At 46.3% G+C, this 19983-nt stretch overlaps 1 protein-coding gene across 7 annotated transcripts in view; it reads right to left on the bottom strand.

Annotated features, from left to right (window-relative positions):
* LOC118504716 (cadherin-87A) overlaps positions 1 to 19983 on the bottom strand; it is a 132474-nt gene that overhangs the window by 84796 nt on the left and 27695 nt on the right. Inside the window, exons 1-2 of one of the 7 annotated variants that reach the window (XM_036039557.1) lie at positions 16964 to 17303; positions 15837 to 16858 (exon numbers count right to left, since the gene is read on the bottom strand). The exons of 4 other annotated variants lie outside the window; for them this stretch is intronic. The gene's annotated coding sequence lies outside the window, so the exon portion shown is untranslated. Of the gene's footprint in view, positions 1 to 15836; positions 16859 to 16963; positions 17304 to 19983 lie in introns of those variants that run through there. 2 more of the 7 variants (XM_036039558.1, XM_036039559.1) reach the window with 2 other exon arrangements.

Here is a 19983-nt window from a genome sequence, read left to right as displayed (position 1 = left end):
CCATGCGTCCCAGTCCGTTCCACGGACCGATGGCAACGATAACGAGACACGCCAGCGGTACCATCTACCTGGTCTACAAACCGCACGTTACTTTCACCACAACGGTTTGTACCGGCACTACAAACTTGATGGCTGTCCCTTATGAATAAACACATTTTTCTCATCGAAAGAGACATTTTTTGTACGCTGCCGAACGAACTTTAAAGCTATTCAATACCACCAGACAATTACTGCCATTAGTAGCCAGCTTTCTATTGTTTCCATTCCACCAGCAAAAAGCTTTAAAGCTGCCGAACAACAAAACGACAAGGTTTGTTGGCTTCACACAATTGGCCGACAGCCTGGGGCTTCATTCGAACTTTGGCTGCATTTTCCGAACATAATTTCCCTGGTGACATGCTTGTGACGCAGAAAACCCATAATGGTACGGACATTGTACGAATTTTCCGAAATTATTGACCAAAGCATTGTGACACTGAAGCAGCAATTTCTTTTTTTCTCTTATTTCAGCTTTTTACCTACAAACGCCCGGCCTGGATGCTTCCTCTTCTTTTAAGCGCTGAAGCCTTGGAGAATCGGAGGTCCTGTCCTACCGTTTATGGCTTCCTGGACTTAATTTACCGGTTGCTGGACGGTACGGATGGGATTTGATGCCGATCACTACGTGTACGCATCTGGTCTCGTTATCACTATGTGACAGCAAGAATCTTTGGGCTACTTCAAGAATTCAAAAAACTTCACCTATTCATTCAGAATCCGCCGTTGTTTTGACAGTTTGGCGGACGTTGATATGACAGCTTGTGACGGGTCTTCGATAACGAAGTTTTTCTCTTAGTGTGAAAGGAGGACAATAGAATTTTCCTGGTCGAATTTCCTGTAAAAACAATGTACTGATATAAACACAGACAGCGGGAAGTGTATCTAAAATCAGATTACTTACAACTCAGCCTTATTGTGAAAATCACGTTATTTCGTCCGTAAAACTCATTCCCTCAGAATGCTCTGATATTTAGGCACTACAATAACCACCTCAAACACAATCTCTCTACTACATCGCCAACAGCATATTTAAACTTTAATACCACCTTAAACAAATTCTTCATCTGCCCGTACCACAAACAACCATTCCGTTCCGCTTAAGCCACTCATCCTGTGGCCCGGGTGCGCCACGTTCGCATCGCAAATGAGCGTACTGCCCGCCCTAGTTAAAGGGTCATCCGATACGCATCGCAAAACTTCCCTCCAGAATCATCAAAAAGGATAATGCTGGTCCCAAAATCATTAGTTTCGAAAACATTAGTCATTCCATCAAGCGGGTTACTAATGATCTGACGCTGCCAAGCGCTGATGCGCCCTCTGCGTGGCCTCTCGTGCTAACTAATTTTTGATTCTCATTTCGCCATCATAAACACAAACCTAAACAAGGGAGCGCACACCCTAATATCACACCGTTCGCCACCGCTGCCCTGGTTCACCTAAACCAGGGTGGATGGCATGAGCTTGGGGATGGCGTTGCCATGGTCCAACCATGGTAGCCCGTCAGCATCGTAAAAAGCAACCAATTTTCTTGTTTAATTAAGGTCGCCTTTTCGCAAAATGTGTACCTTGCAGCTTTCCACCGCAACACCACCACCACCACCATCAATCCCCAATCAGCTTTTCTCGAGGATGTTCTGGAACCTTGCTTCGCGCCATTCGGACATTCTTCCACGCACCTCCAAAAACCTTCAAAATCATACTCCTCTCCTGAGCATGACAACACGGGCAGCTTAGCCACACGGCTGCCCGAGCGGTCGAAACTGCCCTGGCTAGCTACCCTGAAGTACCGGGCAAAAGGGGATGGCTATCAGCAGCAGCAGCAGCAGCAGACACACGTTTACAGGGAAAAGGTTCTTAGAAAGTGCCATGGTAACAAAAAGCCCAGCTTCCGAGAAAATGCCGTCTTGCCTCGACACCATTTACGCAGTTACAATTTTTAATGAGTGTCATTTCCTTCGTCTCAAAATCAGATAATTAATTTCTCTGCACACCGGTGAAATGCCCTGGCCGGTCCAGCTCTCGTTCCCACGGACCGATCGCCCAAACCATGACGCCACCAGGACATCCGGGCGGAAGGTGGTGTCAGCTGTGTGGCGTGAGGATCGGTGCTCTATCGTACCGAAAAATGCTGATGTCTGCTGATGGTTATTGCTTCAGGACAGCAGGCGGTGCTCAAGGACGAAGCTCAAGCCGAACCAAACGTCAGATTACAAATACCGTCAAAGTAGCGTAAGAAACTATTCACAACCATGGGACACGGCGTCGCATCAGGTTGTGTCTCCTATTAACCGCTCCCACTGCAGCACTGATGATGATGATGGCTTCTGAGCATCCAGAAAAGCTGCTCCACCTGCTGCTGCTCTACCAGATCCGCGCCGGCAGTCTCCCGTTTGTAAAGTATCACAAATAAGAACAAAAACACACATTATTTGCTGCTTTGTTTTGCAGATTTTCTTCGCATTTAGCTCCCGCCCTGGTTGCTTGGTCGCCGTGTCACAACGATGTCTTAACGACAAGTGGCTTCATGAGTGTCATTAAAAGTAGTGCCTTTCGCCCCCAGGAACGTCGGCGACGAACAAGACGAAACGTCGGTCGAAACGATGTCGCTCGGGGCGTGCTGGCAGTGACGCGTGCTCGCGGTAATGGTAACATGGCAACTTCGAAGATGCTTCGTTTTTTAAATGAGTGTGCTCCACCTGAACAGAGGACAAAGTGCACTGTCACACTTGCCCTCATTATTCGGTGACACTCGAGCACTCGGGCGGGGTTCTACATCATTTTCGTCCCAACTATAGGGTTGTTTTTCGTCGTATACACTCCTACGGCGAACGGATTGCTGCAAATGGGGTTTTGTCTGTGCTGCGCCTCTGTTCTTGCTCGGTGATGAAGATGCTACTTGTGTGTGTAGCATACTTAATAGCGATAAGAGCAGCATAAGGCATGTTGTCGTGTCGTTGGGCTACTATTAATAATTCCTTGCATTACGGCCGTACATTAAGGGAATGAAAATGTAAAAATGAAGTTACTTTTCATTAATGAAACTACATGGGACAAAAGGGGCTACTGGAAACCGGGGAGAGGTAAGTCAGCAAGCATGTTTTGCTGTTGTAGCCAGTTTTTTCACGATGTACAAGGACGGTAAGCTCGCTTTAGTGGAACAACAGACACAGATTTGAAATTACATAGCACTATCATTTCATTGGCAATCGGCTATTTGCTCGGAAAAGTCTGGTCATGACTTCACATTCCAATCTGAATATGGATTGGAATGGACATCAATACAATACGCAAGGGAGATCTTAACCAACTGAAAAACTTTTCCCAGTTCCAAACGCTCTCCTACAACTCCCAGCAAAAGCAGCATTTTACCAACATTTGACATACATTTCACAGCTTCCAATACGGCTGCCGTCATTTGCAATAAACATTCGTAAGTCGCAAAAACCTATTCCAAACTCACCAAACGTATGTGAATAGTTTAGCCACCATCTTCGACCATCCCTGTACCGAAAAGGGATTCCTTCTTCTTTCGTTCAGTTACGCAAAAACTTCAAATTCATGCAAAATCTATCCACCAGTCCTCAACCGAACTATTTTTTACTCCTCTCTGTTTACTGTGCGTTCGCTCTCCTCCGGCCGGTTAACTGAAGGCAGCCAATCCTTTCACCAACAGAACCGCCGATCCCGCTGGTAGCCGAACACCAGCTAAACCCCGCCAATAGCAACAAGAATGTTGGTGTCTGGCACGTACGTTCACTCCTGTCAGACGCAGCGTTACTTCGGAGCCGGGAACCCGATTCCGATTCTAGCCAAGGGATCTCCAACGAACCATCGAGCGTTACGTAGTGCGTGGATCGGTGTGGAGGAAAAACTTTTTCCTCGAGCAAAACTTGCTCTTGCCATCCAACGAAGCTTCCGGTTGTGGCCCAATGCTTTGGTATATAAATTTTGCCGTTCTCGTTTTTTTCTTCCTGTCTGCCAGCCGAATCGTTTCGCCCTGCCAAACTTCTTCTTGGTACACATATCATACATTCTGCCTCCCTCAAAACCAAGATACCGACGGTGGTGGTGAGCAGCATGAAAGTTGTGACCCAATCCCATCCCAGCCACGGCCAGAGAATTTGTATACACAGTTCGCCAAGCGAATGGGCAGCACGATGATAATTGAATTGTAATTGAGTTTGGTACAGAAAACTGGCCACCAACGGTTCTCGACGGTTCACCCGGTATCAGTTTGTAAGTGTTAACTGCGAGCACAGCGCCACTGCGTAACGACGAACAGGTGTTAGGTACGCTGTTGCAGCGGTCAGCCAGTGAGGTTTTCCTTTCGAAGCGGTAAGAAAAATTTATTATCCTGATTAAACGGCGCCGGCCGGTCCGGGCACGTGACCGGAAAGCGAAAGCACTGCACAGGTGTTGCAGGTGTGTACCGGCCCGGACCACTCGAAGCCGGTAAGCTAGAATTATTAACCGTAGTCCGTCGTAGTCGGTCACTGGACACGGTGCTCATTTCATTAACTTTCGATTGAAAGACGTTGTGGATGTATAATGTGATGTAGAGGATATCTTTTACAAGACAACTGGGAGAGGCGAATTGTGTCAGGTACGAGACACAATAAAGAATTTCACACGTAATTATGCTTAGTTGTAGTGAAACAACATGTCCTACGTGTGGTGGTCACAGCGATGAACCTCAATTAAATTAGTCTCCAATCATGATCAGCTCTAAAGGAGTGCCTGTATGCTGTTGCCTGATGACAAGAATAAATGTGCTCTGTAAAATCCAGACCGCCAACTGGTGTTCAAATTCTATCCGGACCGGCTCCCGGTATGCTGGACTGACTATGCGACGGATAGAACCAAGTCACAGGAAGTCAGAAACGGTAGCTTGAGACCTTTCGAGGTTGTTGTTCCAAGGACGGAGAAGATCCAATTTCTTGGTGGTGCTATTTGTTTATGGTTGATTTGACGTTTCCTGCTCGTCCACTCACATAAGATCACGCAGTTTCGTACGACAAATCCTAGAACAAACCTAGGACAAACCCGAACAACTTGTCGTTGTCGCTTGTCGTGCATCAAATCCTAAAGCAGCCCCTTAATGAGTTCTTATAAGCACTATAATGTGAAACTAAAGAATAATGCTCTTCACAATTCCACAATTTCTTTCGCCCACCGACACATCAACCAAATCACATCAAAAAGCTTCACCGTGTAAACTTCAAGGCCACTTCCCTGATCTTTGACGCCCGTTTAACGGATGCACCCTTCACAGCTGCAGATATAAATTATGCATGAGCTGCACGAATTTCACATTGAACCGGCGGCAAGAAACTTCCGATCGGTTCGGTTCACCGAATTCCCTCCGGGAGGGGTCGAGTGTCAAACGGCACCATTGAGCATCCCCACCGAAACCGTTGATGAGGATGTTGAAGGATCTGGAAAACTTTCACTACACGCCTGCCAGTGCGATAGGGCGCGGATGCAGTTTCCTGCCACATGTCAGGAACGAAATAAAACTTTCCCTCGCTTTCCCACCTTTTGTTTACGTCACACGGTAATAAAGCCCCCCGTTCCGGATGGCTCTGTCTGTGCATGGCCACAGATTCATTATGCATCCTCATTAGCGGTACACACCCGACCGACGCTAAATTGAGACGTACAACACGGCGTGGCGTAGATCACTAGCCCGAAGAAAAGAAAGGCACAGACGCAAAACTTCATTCTTTGCGTAAAGTTTTGCGTACCGAAAGTTTGCCCCTTGATCCCTTGATCCGCACGAACGCCCGGTGCATCATCGATAAGCAATTTGGAAGGGCTACCTTACCATGCCGGCGCAAAGCTCACTCGACCGTATAAATATCTACCCGATTCAGTTTTTCCAGTTCATGACTTGCCCAAATTGACTACAACCACTACTGCTGCTGCCCGATCCGACCGCAGATTAGTGTTTCGGGTCACCGGTCACATACCCCGGCGGGTTTTGCGGGTTCGGGCGTCAAACGGTCGGGTTGGTTATACTTGGAAATTATATCGCCGGCCCAGCACGAAAACAAAAACCCACTTCACCAAAAACCCACATCAACATCTGGGCCGTGGTCGATGGCGTTCCGATCCGATAGTACGACCGCCCACCGACTCCCACACCTTGGAAACAAACGACACCGACGATGGTTTGCGATGATAAGAAACCCGGCCCCTGAGACATCCCGAACCGAAACTCATTGCCCCATGTCGTGCGCCGGTTCAACATCGGGTACACCGCACTTAGGAGCAGATTTAGCCCGTCAGTCCCCTCAGCACAACGCAGTACAGCACCAACCAACCAACAACCAAAACAGCTGCCGTTTACGCTCAAGTGCTTTGCCGGCTACGACGACGACGCAACTAAAATACAACTGGCACTGTGTTCAAGATGCTTCGTCGGTATTTTTGTCCAGCAAACGACCGATGGATCCTCATCGTCGACTCCTTCCGGTCGAAACACCGGGCCCCAGCAATCCTTTAAGAGGCATTATCTTCCAGCTGCCACCCCCCCGGAACGACAACACGGGTCTGCTCTTTCATCACTCAACCATTGGTGAGTGTGTTTACAATTGTCACTTTGTTCCTGGCAGCTGCCGGCAGAATAGCCGCACCGTATTGAAAAGCTGACCGCCGCTAGCCCATCCCTCGGGTGCAAGAAGAGGAAAGCAAAAAAAAGGGGCTCAAGCGAACCTAAACCACTTCACGGTGGCTGTCTGACCGTTCCCCGGGCACACTTGTCAAAGTTTTGTGCCGCTCGGAAGTGAAGAGAAAAGAAAACCAGGACTCCATACTGGCGAGGGGACTCTTGCTCGCCACCATCAGCTGTCCACCGTGGAAGGGATGGTGGGTTGCGTTATTTGGGAACCATTCTGGACATTCTTAAACCTTAAGTAGCATACCGCTTACCCGTTGGCCTTCCGTTGACAACTGTGTGTGTGTGTTGACTGGCGAAAGGATACAGAATGGCGCACCATAACTTTCCACCAAGATCTATACAACACATTCAAGTGCACATGGGAAAGTTTTAGTTTGTCCACAGCGAACAATTGTGTACTTCGCTCGGTTTACGCTGAGGAGTCAAGTTGTTCAACTTTCGAGTGCTGTCGAACCAGTACCAGCCCCGTACCAGTACCGTACAAGGCCCGAGAGTTTTATACACTTGCTTCTCGTAAGGGTAGAATCGGTCATAATTTCGCCTCATCGGAATACTCCAATTTTTCCCAAATTTGTGCTACAATTGTGATAGAATTCTAATCACGGTGGATTTTGTTTTTATTCGCTTTCATGCTGACCATTGCCATAAATAATTTATGTTGACCTAATTTTTGCCCCATGCTTCACGCAACCACAACAAACCTGGGAAGCTTTATTATTCAAATCTACACCACCAAAAATCTCATACAACAGTAAATCATTCATAACAGCAACAACGACAACAACGATGCGCCCAGCACAGCGGCAGGTTGATAAAATTGCAACCCACGTTCAGCAAGCACTCAATAGCTCGCTGCCTATTAAATATACTCTGGATAGCGATAGGATACGGTCATACGATACGGCATAGGCGAGTGTGAGTTAAAAAAAAAGTGCGTCACGAACTACTATAAACTATTTATTGCCTCCAGGGGTTGCGACGGCGTGCAATGGCGTAGAGGAAGAAGCAACGCATAAAACTGGCGCGGCACAAAACAAACTTCAACAACAGCGTGTTAGTAGCAGCTCTATTTTTATTCGCCATGTCCATTTGCTTTTCTGTTGTATTTTGCTAGTGCAAACTAGCATTTAAAACGACGCCTCCCGCTTTACCACCCGACGGCACGGCAATTGTGTTTACTGGTGTCGATCCAATCAGCAAAACTACAAAAATGATCAATTTCAATTCGTTGTGACAGACCGCAAGAAGAAACCAACCATAACCAGCACCACGCCCCAGCAGCCTACCGATAGATCTGCTTCACCCGTTGTATGCATTGTACACACACACACACAGTGTTACCCCGTTCCCCCTTTTGTCTGCTGATGCTCTACCACAAACACCCATACAAGCATAGTCGTGCTCGGAATATATTCCAATTGAACAATGTATGATAAAAAGTGTCCGTTTTTTTCTATTTTCTTTAAACTTATGCATTATACTTGACCATATACAGCAACAGTGGTAGAAAAGGGGATAGTTCTGTTGTTCTACAGTCGATCACTTTTGTGATGCACCAGGCGTCTCCATTGCACTTCGCTAGAACAACAAACGGCATTCAATGGGCTGTATCGTCTGCTGTCTCTCGTAGGCTTCCGCACAACTTCCAGAGAATTCATACCAACGTGTTGATTTTATTCTAATTATAGGAATTAGTCAGCAAAAACTTTCAACTAAACAAATATTTTCACACGCAAGCAACATTTTCAATTTGAAAAGGTATGCATTACCATGTAATGAAAGCAATGAAAATTCTATTTTATAAGTTTACAAATTCTTAGTTTTCCAAATTTACAATAAAACACTCTTGGAACTAAAACCCGAAGGGTGTATTTACAAAATTCCACTAAAACTGCAATTATATGATGATGGATATTAGAATTGATTGCTTTTCCTTGTATGGAAAATTTTAAACCGAAGCAAATATAATATAATATTTCTATTGAAATTATAATTTAAAAAAACAGCTTCTAGTTATGTGATTACACGGAACTATAAAAACAACACCATAAAATTGAAAACTTACATCGACTTCAGCTTCAAAGAACAATAAAACACTGCCACACAAACCACTGCCACGTGTGCGAATAGTTGTTGGGGGTTGAAAAATTCTACAGCCACGAAGAAAGCTGCCCGCAACCCGGGCATAATCGTCACTCCAAAAGGGGGCTGGTACATTTATGCAAAATCGAGTTATTGGTGCGGTTAGTAGCATGCAGCAATAAACAGCCGTCAGACGTCAACCTCTTGCCTGCAAAGCGGAGGCCTTCGTGGCACAAGTCTTTATGGTAAGCAAACGTTGCCAAAAAGCCACCCTCTTCCCCCGTCCCCCTCTCTCAAGCGCACACACCCAGCAGCTCAAGCAGCAGCAGCAGTAGATGAAAATCGAATAGAGTCGCAAAGCGCACCGTCGTCGTTTACGGGGCTCAATCACGTACAGTTTATTATCGCTATTAACACGAAGTGTTGCCATATTTATAGCGTAATGCCATGTCGACGAGGAGCAGCTGCCATCGTGCCTTAATTTCCCTGTGCAAAACCACGTAATGGGGGTTTTTGCCGTTACGATCCGTCGGCTAACGTAGGCGATGATTGCAAAAAAACAAGAAATTCATGCAAAAAAGGTACGGATGCATTTCTCCGTTCTGGAGTGGCAAGCAGGTGGATGGGCGTGGGGGGAAGAAAAACGGAAGAAGTGTTTTCCTCACCCCCCCCCCTCCTGGACAATTTCATGCTTCATTCAATTACTTACATTACAAACCAGCTCCGAGAACTTCCAAATCGGCTCTATTTGCTAAGCTAAATTGCTATAAATTTTCGCTGAACGCACTCAGCGGACTGGAGCGGACTTTTCCAATATAATCAGCCTAACGGGTCCTGAAAGCGTTTGCATTTATATCAGGACACCCTCTCCCCCCCTCCCCCATCCCTCGGCCCTCAGGGGAGAGGGAAAAAAGGCTTAAACCTCAGCGAAGCTCATGTCCGGCGGCCTAATAAATATTCAACAAGCATTAAAAGACAGCGTGCTTGAACACGGCCCAACCCGGGACGAATGCGGTTCCGGTGGTTCCGCTGGATAGTGTTTGCATTAGCAATGCATAAATAAAAATTGAATTGACCACCGACGCACTGCACCGGGCGGGCGATCACGCGAAGTTGCATGAAAATCGGCCCAGCTGTACACCGTGAGCCCGGTACGTGTTATCGCGCTTGTACATGTTCTCCAGCCCAGGCCAGCCCCCTTGCCACAACATCCCTTGCGCCGATCGATCGAGTAAAGCGCACTCTAGCACGAACGCATCTTCACAATCGAGCGCTCGTCCTCGCCAAATTTCACCCATTTACACACGGTGGCACACAGTCGCCGTACGGACGGTAAAGGCTAACTAGTTAATCCTTTCCTCCGAAATTTCCGGCCCCACTTCGGGCTGGTTCCGGTCAATTTCGCAACCAACAGATTCCACCATTTTCCAGCCGCTCGGTTCACCTTCTAGCTACCGCACACCACCACCCTGCTGCTACATCGCTTTTTATCTGCGAGTTTGGCGGTTTTGTGCGCTACGATTGTGAGCCTGGCTGCTACTGCTCGATTGCAGGCGTTATAAATTTTACTTTGCCAGAAATTTATCAGACCATGATCGTGGGGAGTAACCACCGACGGAAGAAAAAAACATCCCTCGCCAAAAAAAAAAACGCAACGCCAAACCAATTGAATCGATGCGTTCACCGGTGGTGCTTCACCATTTGCCGGCAGTGAGTGAATCCCGTGGATTATATGGCACGGAACGAAATCAAACCAATCATCGTTGGGCGTTCGCTACTTTCGCAGAACATTCCCGGCTGTCAATTTTGGGTGCGGAAATGTAATGCACCGTAAGAATGATTGCCTGGGGGGGTGGGAACTTTTTTCTTTTGTTTCTTGCGCCGCGTATCTTCAACGACCGTTCCCGTCCGAAAGTTTCAAACATTCATCATCTACAGGGAAGACTTTTTATTGTATTTATGTATGTCTGTGTGTATAAAAATATGCAGAAGACGGGTCGAATTATTGGCCGAAAAGAATTGCAAATTTTTTATGATGAGAAACATCATTATTTGACTAGCTTTTATTCATGAAGCTGGTATTCAGATACGCAAGAGGAACACTATTGACACAATGTAATTTATAAAACAAATTGTTTAAATTTAGACAAATAAACAAACTGTTATGGTAGAGTCAATCGATAAAGAATTCTACAAAATTAACAAGGATGTGACAATCGGCAAGGTGTTTGGAAAAAAAAGCTTCACCGGGTGTTCCAGTGGCCAGCATTGGTCTCCATTCGGTACCTTCTGAAACCATAAAAAGGAATTATAGTCGGCCAGAATTGGCACACTTTGGTGAATGACGGGTATGTCCAAATCCTCGTAGAACCAACGATTCCATTTCCTCGGAATCGGAGCCGGAGTCAAACCGGCCGGATTCGGAGTGGAACCTTAGGTGCATTCAATGAACGCATCAATAGACCATACAAGTCAAGAAGACATAAATGAGAGTCTGAGACCTTTCGAGTATAAGGAAGAAACTAATTTCGCAGTGTTTCCACGATCGTATGCATAAAATTGTTCCGATTCGATAAAATTCTAGACCTGGATAAGTCCTTAATCTCGAATCCAAGTACTGGGATCGCAAAAGCAACCGACAAAGATATTTGAATTTATATTGCCATTTTCGTCCTTAAAACTGGCAACTGTGACAAGCCCCCCTCGATGTTGGAAGTATCCTTGAAGTCGAAAATGTATTAAAACTTCCTATCTAAGGAAACAAAATGCACCTACATCAACAAACTGTAATACATTTGCTCTTGTTTTCCTGTCCCATTACTCTGGAGATAATTTTCTGCAAAACTTTCGGCTCCCATCATACAGGATGAAAAGTGGCAAAATTGCGTAAGTTGTCTCACTGCTTCCATGATTGCAACTCAATCAAAGTTTATCCGTTTCGAAACCAATGTTCATAAACAAGCGTCAGCAAACAAGATGGTTTATATATTGTTCTTCCCTCTTTTTGGTGGAAGTCACCGTTAAGTCTCAGACCTCCCAGTACCGTGTAAGGAAACCGGTCCCGGTGAACGGGACGGCCAGTCCCATCACGACCAAACAACGGTAATCCATTTATAATTCCATGGAGATGTGTTTCCTCCCTGGACATTATCACCTTGTTTCTGACACACTTTACCGTTCGAATTCAACGAGCCCCAACAAACGTACGGTGCGGCTCTCGTCTTCAGATTGGTCCGAAATCCGAACCGGCGACGCTAGCACCGTTGCCGTAACTTACGTCAAACAAATTTAGAAAATTTCAGCCCTGTCACTCAATTCATTTTCCCCAGTGACTATTTATTGCCAACCCCCCTGCCTGCATGGGCACCTCGAGCAGCGCGATCCCATCACCACAAACAACACAGTTGTAGGAATGAAATTTTCTACGAAATAAAACTTTCGTCCCATCTCCCCGAAGGCGAGCCTAAACCATTCTTCACACGTACCTACGCACGGTAGCTGGTTTGCAGGATCACGTGTACGCTCGCGAAGAACACACTCACACAGCTATGGACGTCGGGTCCGTAAATAGCTAACCTTCGATGTGGTCCACGTTTCCTGGCCAGGACACACCATAACACAAACCAGTTTGTTGATTTGTTTTTTGTTTGGTTCGTCCCAACTCCCAAACGCCAACGCCACGCGCTCACTGCCGATGCGGATTTGATCCAATCTAATCAGAGAGTTCATGCAGACCCCAAGATGTGACAACTCCGTCGTGTACGGGGTCCACTGGGGGCACACACACACACAGAAAAAAGGGGCCCGAAATTGGGAAGAAAAATATGGCCCAAAAACCGGATGGTTTATCGGGCACTGTGGCGGGCCAGTAGACGGTTTGCGCCCAATTTTCCGGCGAGTTTGACAAGGACGAAACGGCACGCATGAAACAGTGGCCGGCAGTTTGTCGGCCGAAATAAACATGAGTTCGAAAAATGAACTTCTAGCCTGAGCTGTGTGTGTGTGTGTGTGTGCGTGAAGATCTTATCTGATGCGATACCCAAGTCGTGCCGTAGCGTCTTGCAAAATGGAAAACGCACCAAACCCTTGGGGAATAGAGGTTAAAGAGAGTGGCCGCAAACAACAACAAAAAAGCGGAACCATGAAACGAAATGATCATCAAACGAACGAAACCAGCAACCACGTCACGGAAAACTACCCGTAAATGGTGCCTGGGAAAAAGAAAAATCTGTCTCCCATTTCCACCTCCGTGTCGAGGACCGAAGAAGGACACGTTGCACACCCAGCTGCAAATTTTCGCCCTCGTTGATCACATTCGGTCGCGTCAACTAGCCGGACGTTGGAGCAATGAAGTGGCAAGGACGATGATAAATCACGGCAAATATTTCATTAGAAACCGGTAAAGTTGTCACCCCCAGGGTGAAGGGATGAGATAGGAATAGAGAAGGAGAGGGAGGAATTCTACCATCGGTGGTGGTGATCACCCCGGTGAAAAAGGTTCCACACAGAACGTTCTTTCTCTTCCGGTGCTGCCTCTCTCTCTCTCTCTCTCTCTCTCTCTCTCTCTCTCTCTCTCTCTCTCTATATATATATGAAAGTATCTCGTGGACATAGATGAAGGACGCGGAACATGGTACAAAATGGCCAAGCAGCACTACATCCATCTCATCTTAGTGACCCAAACGAATCGCCATCGGATTCCCAGCTTCCTGGAATAGCAACAGCACCTGGAACCAGCACCAGCATGAGGTCTCACTGTGCACTGTTGCTATGTGCCTTTTGTTTTGCGTCATTTTCCCAAAGCACTTTTCCACTCGAAGCATTTTCCGACGGAGAAAAATCCCACCCCCACACGCTACTAGACCATCTGATTAGCCATTGGCAAGGATAAGCAGTAGCTGAAGCTCCCGCTCGTGGTTCGCTTCGAGACTTCTGCTTTTAGTTCCGGTCCCATAAATAGCGTCCTTATTTTCCGCTCGCTACGTTTGTGATTGTTTGGCTCTTGTTCTTCTTTCCTTTCACATTCCCATTTTACCTTCTCGAAAAAAAGAACCCAGAGAAAGCACATCGACAATGGGCAGCGGTGCCTTTTGTGTCCGGCCACCGTTCAACCGCCCAGCGATGAGATACAGAGATCTTTAAAGGGATGAATTAAAATGGAAGCAAAGGGGCAAACCGAACCGAACCACCGAACCCTAATTGGATCGATTTGAGATAAACTTCAATCGCAAAACAAAAGCCGGGTGGAAACGTATAATAAATGATTCGCCTATGACTAACGACTGAACCGACAGTTAGTGCCGCCGGAACCGGAAGTACGCAGGAAAAAAGGGCCTTCATTCCAACGGAACATTGCTGAGGAAGCGTAAAATTAGAACCGATCCATCGTGCTCACCGGCGAGCCAAGGAATCCTCCGGTCGGGGTTATGAAAACCCATCCCCCCAGCTGAATGTCTTATCTGCAAATAACCGGCAACTCCCCAGTCGTTTGTACGTGGTGCCGCCTCTGTCGCTAGATAATTATGTATGAAACGAATGACGTGAAAACTTCCTGCTTTGCATACAGCTCCCACCAACCAAGTAATTATCTTTCTGCGTCTGCGAAAGCATACACGACTTACACCGACCAAGATTTGGGCGGGCACCGCCACTTCCCGACGTGCGGATAATTAATTAGTGTAAACCAACCTTTCGAATGATTAATTATGCTCAGTGGGCTTCAAACACGAGCGACGAGTGACAAATATTTGATTTGTTTGCTTAAAAATTTAAGTCCATTATGGGGCGGGAAAAAAAGCAAGCCCGCGACCGGTGCATGTAGCAGCAAGAAAATAAATGTAAATAAACGGATCGTTAGTCTAAGATCTGCAACTGAGACAAGACTCTCGTCTGCCCTCTCGTTTGAACCTGACCAACCGACAGCGTAAAGTGCTTCCTGCTGGTAGCGAATGGCAGGTAATTTCATTAGTAGTTGTACCCATGTACAACAACTAACCGGGCACGTCCTCCCCCACCAGGGAAGCATTATGAAAAATGGAGTTGAGCATTATAAAAACCGCACAAAACCAGCAGAACGAAAAAAATGGCACATTGAAAAACGGCTTCAAGCGACGGCTACCCCGTGCTACACACACACACACAACCCGGTTTGTTTACCATTCATTACACCCGATCAATACCTGTTAATGACTTTTTACACGCATTTTATGCACGGTGGTACACCGGTCCCACCGTCAAGTTTATGTTGTACCACTTTTTAAATCACTCAACTGGAAGCCGCGGTAACGTTGGACGAGCGTAGTACATACTCATACACGGGACCGTATAATTATGCCACAGCAACGCCTGAAACGAGGAATGACTCCCACGAGCGGGTCACAGCTGCACGAGCAGATGCGCCACCGGACATGATTACTTCCCGCCGGCCGATGTCTAATTATGGTCGAGATTATAAATTTTATTCTCGTCTCTTGCGTCGAGCTGTTGCCGGACCGGGACGGTTCGACGTGGACGCTAATGATCCGATGAGCATCGGGAGCCAGAAAGTTGGCTGAGTGAGCGAGCGAATGAGCGAGTGAGTGACCTAGGTACCTTGTACACTGCTGGGTATAGTCGGTCGCTTGCTGTACGATCAAACTTTCTCCCCCGAGTAAAGCTGCCGGGGTGAAAATCGGAGTGCGGGTGCCCGGTTTTCCAAACAAATAAATTTCCAATGATGGAGAAGTGAGCGGGGAGGAGGAAGAGGGGTGCAGAGAACAGGAAACGCGAGGCAACCAAAACAAAGAACGGTCAATGGGTTTTGCAGTTGGTAATCATCAAAATAATTAATTACGAGCAGTAAAATTTTAATAAACCCCGGCCCGTTCGCTTGCACTTGCGGAACGGAATGTTTGTTGGTTCTTGGACGCTTTCGGCGATCAGTACTAAATCCGATCGAGCTTAAAGGTGGACAGAATGATCAACGATTTATAAAGCTTTCCCGGGGCAATACCCTCACTATATACTGCTTTCTCTACGTTGAATTCGGCATTCTTACCTTATCTGCTTTGTTGCAGAAAGTTGCTCCTTAATCCTTTTTCTTGGCAAACCCTTCCACAAAGACTGTTCTGTGTAGTAAAGGGTACCGTTTTTTTGGTTATCTCTTCAAACACCCACTCACTGACTCTCTGAATCAACCCGGGTCTAACAGCACACTCCCAGGATTGACGACGATGTTACCCTCATTTCAGTAAAAATAATCATAATCCACACGTTCCCTTTGGCAGAGGAGGATTAAATCCTTTGCTCTGGATGAAGACGCGTCACTCCGCACATTTACACCGAACATCAAAATCGTACCACGATCTGCTAGCAATCAGTTATAATCACATCACCGCGCGGCTCCGTTTCCAACCACACGCCCGAGCCCGATTATCTTTCCCGACACACAAGGCGGCAAAGGTTGTGGCGTACTGGGCGCCTCCACCGATCGATCTGCTTTAACCGGGTTTTAGCGTATATCAAACGCTAATGACATTTGCCTTTTCTCCGACCCCAACCCTAATGAAACCCGGATCCGGAACAACTAAACGCACTGCACCGTACAACACATCTTCACCGTGGCCTTACCACACGGCCTCACCCTGCTGCTACTGGCGACACATGTATTTCATCCCAATCCCAATCACACTACTATCTGCACGGTGCACTGACAAACACTGTGCGAGCGAAGTAAATTAATGGCGAATGACAAGCAAACCGGCGAACGCGGATAGGCACACGGTCACGAAGCAACAGCGGCCGTCTTGATCAAACAAGGTTCAAGACCGTGGTACCGAGACAGCGAACGCGAACCCACTTCTGCTTCGTTGCGTTTTCCCGGTTGGCAAATTGTGCCGCGAACGAAGACGAGAAGGCCAACAACTGGGGCAAGAAGGTAAAAATCTTCCGAATTTCTACCCAGTCGCCACGTTTAGTCACAGAACTCGCTAAGCTTTATCGCTGCACACACTTATCCACACACACACATATAAGAACACACATTCACATCAAACAACCACACGCATACATGCGTTCTACCTGGGGGGAGAGAGAAAGCTTTTACGGGTCAAGGGATGGCCTTACCCAACCCACGACCAATCGCACCCAGAATCGCAGATCACATTAACGGTGAAATGAACTGACCCCGTCACTCCACTAGACAGACAGACCGACATGAAAACACTGACAGTCGGATAGACAGATGGACAGGTTTGCCAAAAAAAAAAACAGAAAGGAAAACGCAAAACAAGCGAGAACGGAAAGAAACGCACGTGAACCTGAGGCTAGAACACTGCCCGTAAAACCCGCGTGATCCTTAGCGCGAAACGCAACGCGGTTGTTTCATTCGCCACACGCGAAACGCTCACTGTCTCACTAGGCGAACCGTTTCGATGCACTGCCCGACGAAAACTAATGGAGCGCTGATACTGGCACCAAAACACCGTCCGAGATGGAAGGATTCGGGCTGTTCGGGCAAAAGGACCAACACACGAGCGCTTGCCTTCCTGGTTCGGGTGCTACCATCTGCCGGTTGATGATGATACACCACCGGGCCGCTGTGGTGTATAAACGGAGATGTTGCACAGTTCGCTGCTTGTGCGCATGTGCCACTGGAAGGCAAGTCCTACCGTTGAGGTGAAGTTTGTTTACGAAAATTGTTCCTTGCCTGTGCTAGGACGAGTATCGGAAAAGAGCCGCCGCAAGGATAGCCGCTTGGCGGCATTTTTGCACTACCAGGGGCGGCTAATCTCCGAAGCAAATGTTCATCGCGTTCACCGAAAACTACACAAAGCAGGCGGCTTGGTTGTGTGGTGAAGCAAATAAGAAGAGAAACAAATGTTGGAATTTTACTGATATTTAATTTTGATTTTTTTCCATAAAATTAATTTGATGAGGAACTTGATATGATATTTAAAATTCCTTGACAAAACTGTATGATGTTATTGTTGTGTTTAGACCATCCCTTAGTAGTAAGTTGGAGGCTTTAAGGCCAAACCTTTGGTATGGCCTTACTCATAGATCTTTAAGAACGTTGAACACCATTTTTGGAAGTTACATTCAGTCTCTATCTGGGAAAGAAAGCTATACAGATGGTACTACGTACTATTGTTCCATAAGTTTCCAAAAAGTTCTTCTTTTTCCTTTGCACTTAAACCTCCAAAGGTCTCGGCCTGCCATTTCTGTGCTCCTGTAACTTGATTTTACCCGCAGCAAGATAGCCAGTGCTTCATACGAGGAGGCACTTCGGATGGGAATTGAACCCTGGTACTGCCGTGTTCACACCGGTGCTGCTATTTAGAAAAATAGTTCAATTTTCTTAATTTTAATTCATCCCTTGGAATGCTAGCTCCAGCTTACTCCTTCACCATTTGGAATTTGAATCGTTTAACAACACTTTTGAGTATCATTTAAATATAACTCACTCTGAGGCAGTTACTAGTCACTAGTAACTGAAGTAACTAGTAACTACCAGTGAAGTTTGAATATACTTTCAAATTGCCTATGCCAGATGCGTTCTTCAAAAATTTGGTCTAGAAGGAATTCGATGCCTGATCTAGCCCAGTGAAAACCAGCGTCTTGCAATAAACGAATTCAGAAGTTATTTTTGTTTAAAAATGCATAACATTACCTTCGACTCGGATTTATTCTGTATTAATTTGCTTGATATGACTATATCAGCTCGTTTCACCGAAATGAATCTCGACTGGTTGTTTCAATAAGGATTTAGTTAGCTTAAAAATTCATATTAAAAATGATTGTCTCCCTCACAACATTGATTGTTCCTGTTAGGTCGTCCTATTCACTATTGAAACGAAATTAAGACGACCACTAACCGGGACACGATTGAAACATGTTTCTAGTTAGTTATACTTGATCCTTCCACACCGGTTCCCACTTCATACCCACGAAACCGTGTGTATCATTTTTCAAATCATTCGAAAAAAAAGCACTAAAAAAACCCATTTTGATATTGCCTGCAGCACACAGCGTTCCGATCAGATAGCCGGTGTATCGGTGCAGGCACACCAATATGGCAATACCAATTTGAAACATGTTAGTTATAATTTTAAGGCTTTTTTGTTTTTTCCACCCAGCCACCCATCCATTTCTTTCGCACCTATCGTATCGCAAGTTTCTATTTCGCATATTAAAATTTTGTTTACCTTCCATCAGCGGCCTAAGCGGTGCTGTTCGTTTTTCAACGTTACGCCAAACCCGTTGGGCTGATAGGCGCACGTATGGTAATATCGCATTCATCGCACCGAAGGGATTATCCGTCGGGCCCGCAGCACGCTGACCAACATGTACGTGAAATCATTATAATGAACAAACATGCGGTAGATGAGCTCGTGCGGAGTGTTGGTTACGGCTGGACGCGGGAGGAAAGGCGATTTTTTTTTTGTTACAATTTTGCAACCCTGAATATATCCAATTCCCACGACTCACCCTGTGAGGGTTTTAATTTTGCTTCTGTGTGTGTGTGTGTGGTTTTTCCTTGTCTTTACCATTTTTTTTCTCTGTGTGTGCGTGAGCATGTGCCATAATAATTGCGTTGATGATGTTTAATCTATTTACTTCGCCGAAAATATGCTTCCGACGCGTCTCATTTACACGGACGAGCATAACGACACCAACGCCCGTCCGAAGCAAGATAACAGGGGCCATACGCGTATAGGTGCGTGGCAAAAACACAAAGCACTAAATTCGCCAAATATGCTACGCCAACAATCACCACTCGACCAACGTTCGGATGAAATCTGGAAGCGGATCTATGCTGATGTGTGCTTCTCGTAATGAATCTTGGAAAACGGCTAATAGAGCTAATACAGAACTTTTTACCATTAATGGTGCGAATGACGAAATCCCAAATACATTACTAAATTAACCATGAAAATCCACACCTTGGTCAACATTGTGATACTTCCAAAGGGAACAAAACGACGCCCCATCATAAAAGTATCATCCCATCTCGATGATCCTTCTATACGATGATACTTCACAATATAGTGTGACTTTCACGTCCCATTTTGCTATCTCGCTTTGCAGCAACTTTCGCACTGCAAACTGCATCTCTGACCCGCCACTTTCCAAAGTGTAGCTAAATTATATTATGCATATCCATCACGATTCCATCATGGTTACAAGCAGACCGAGTGTGCCCG

The sequence above is a fragment of the Anopheles stephensi genome, chromosome 2, assembly GCF_013141755.1.
Source record: "Anopheles stephensi strain Indian chromosome 2, UCI_ANSTEP_V1.0, whole genome shotgun sequence".
NCBI classification, from domain to species: domain Eukaryota; kingdom Metazoa; phylum Arthropoda; class Insecta; order Diptera; family Culicidae; genus Anopheles; species Anopheles stephensi.
The sequence above is the reverse complement of the archived record's forward strand: the minus strand, read 5'-3'. Positions and strand labels throughout refer to the sequence as shown.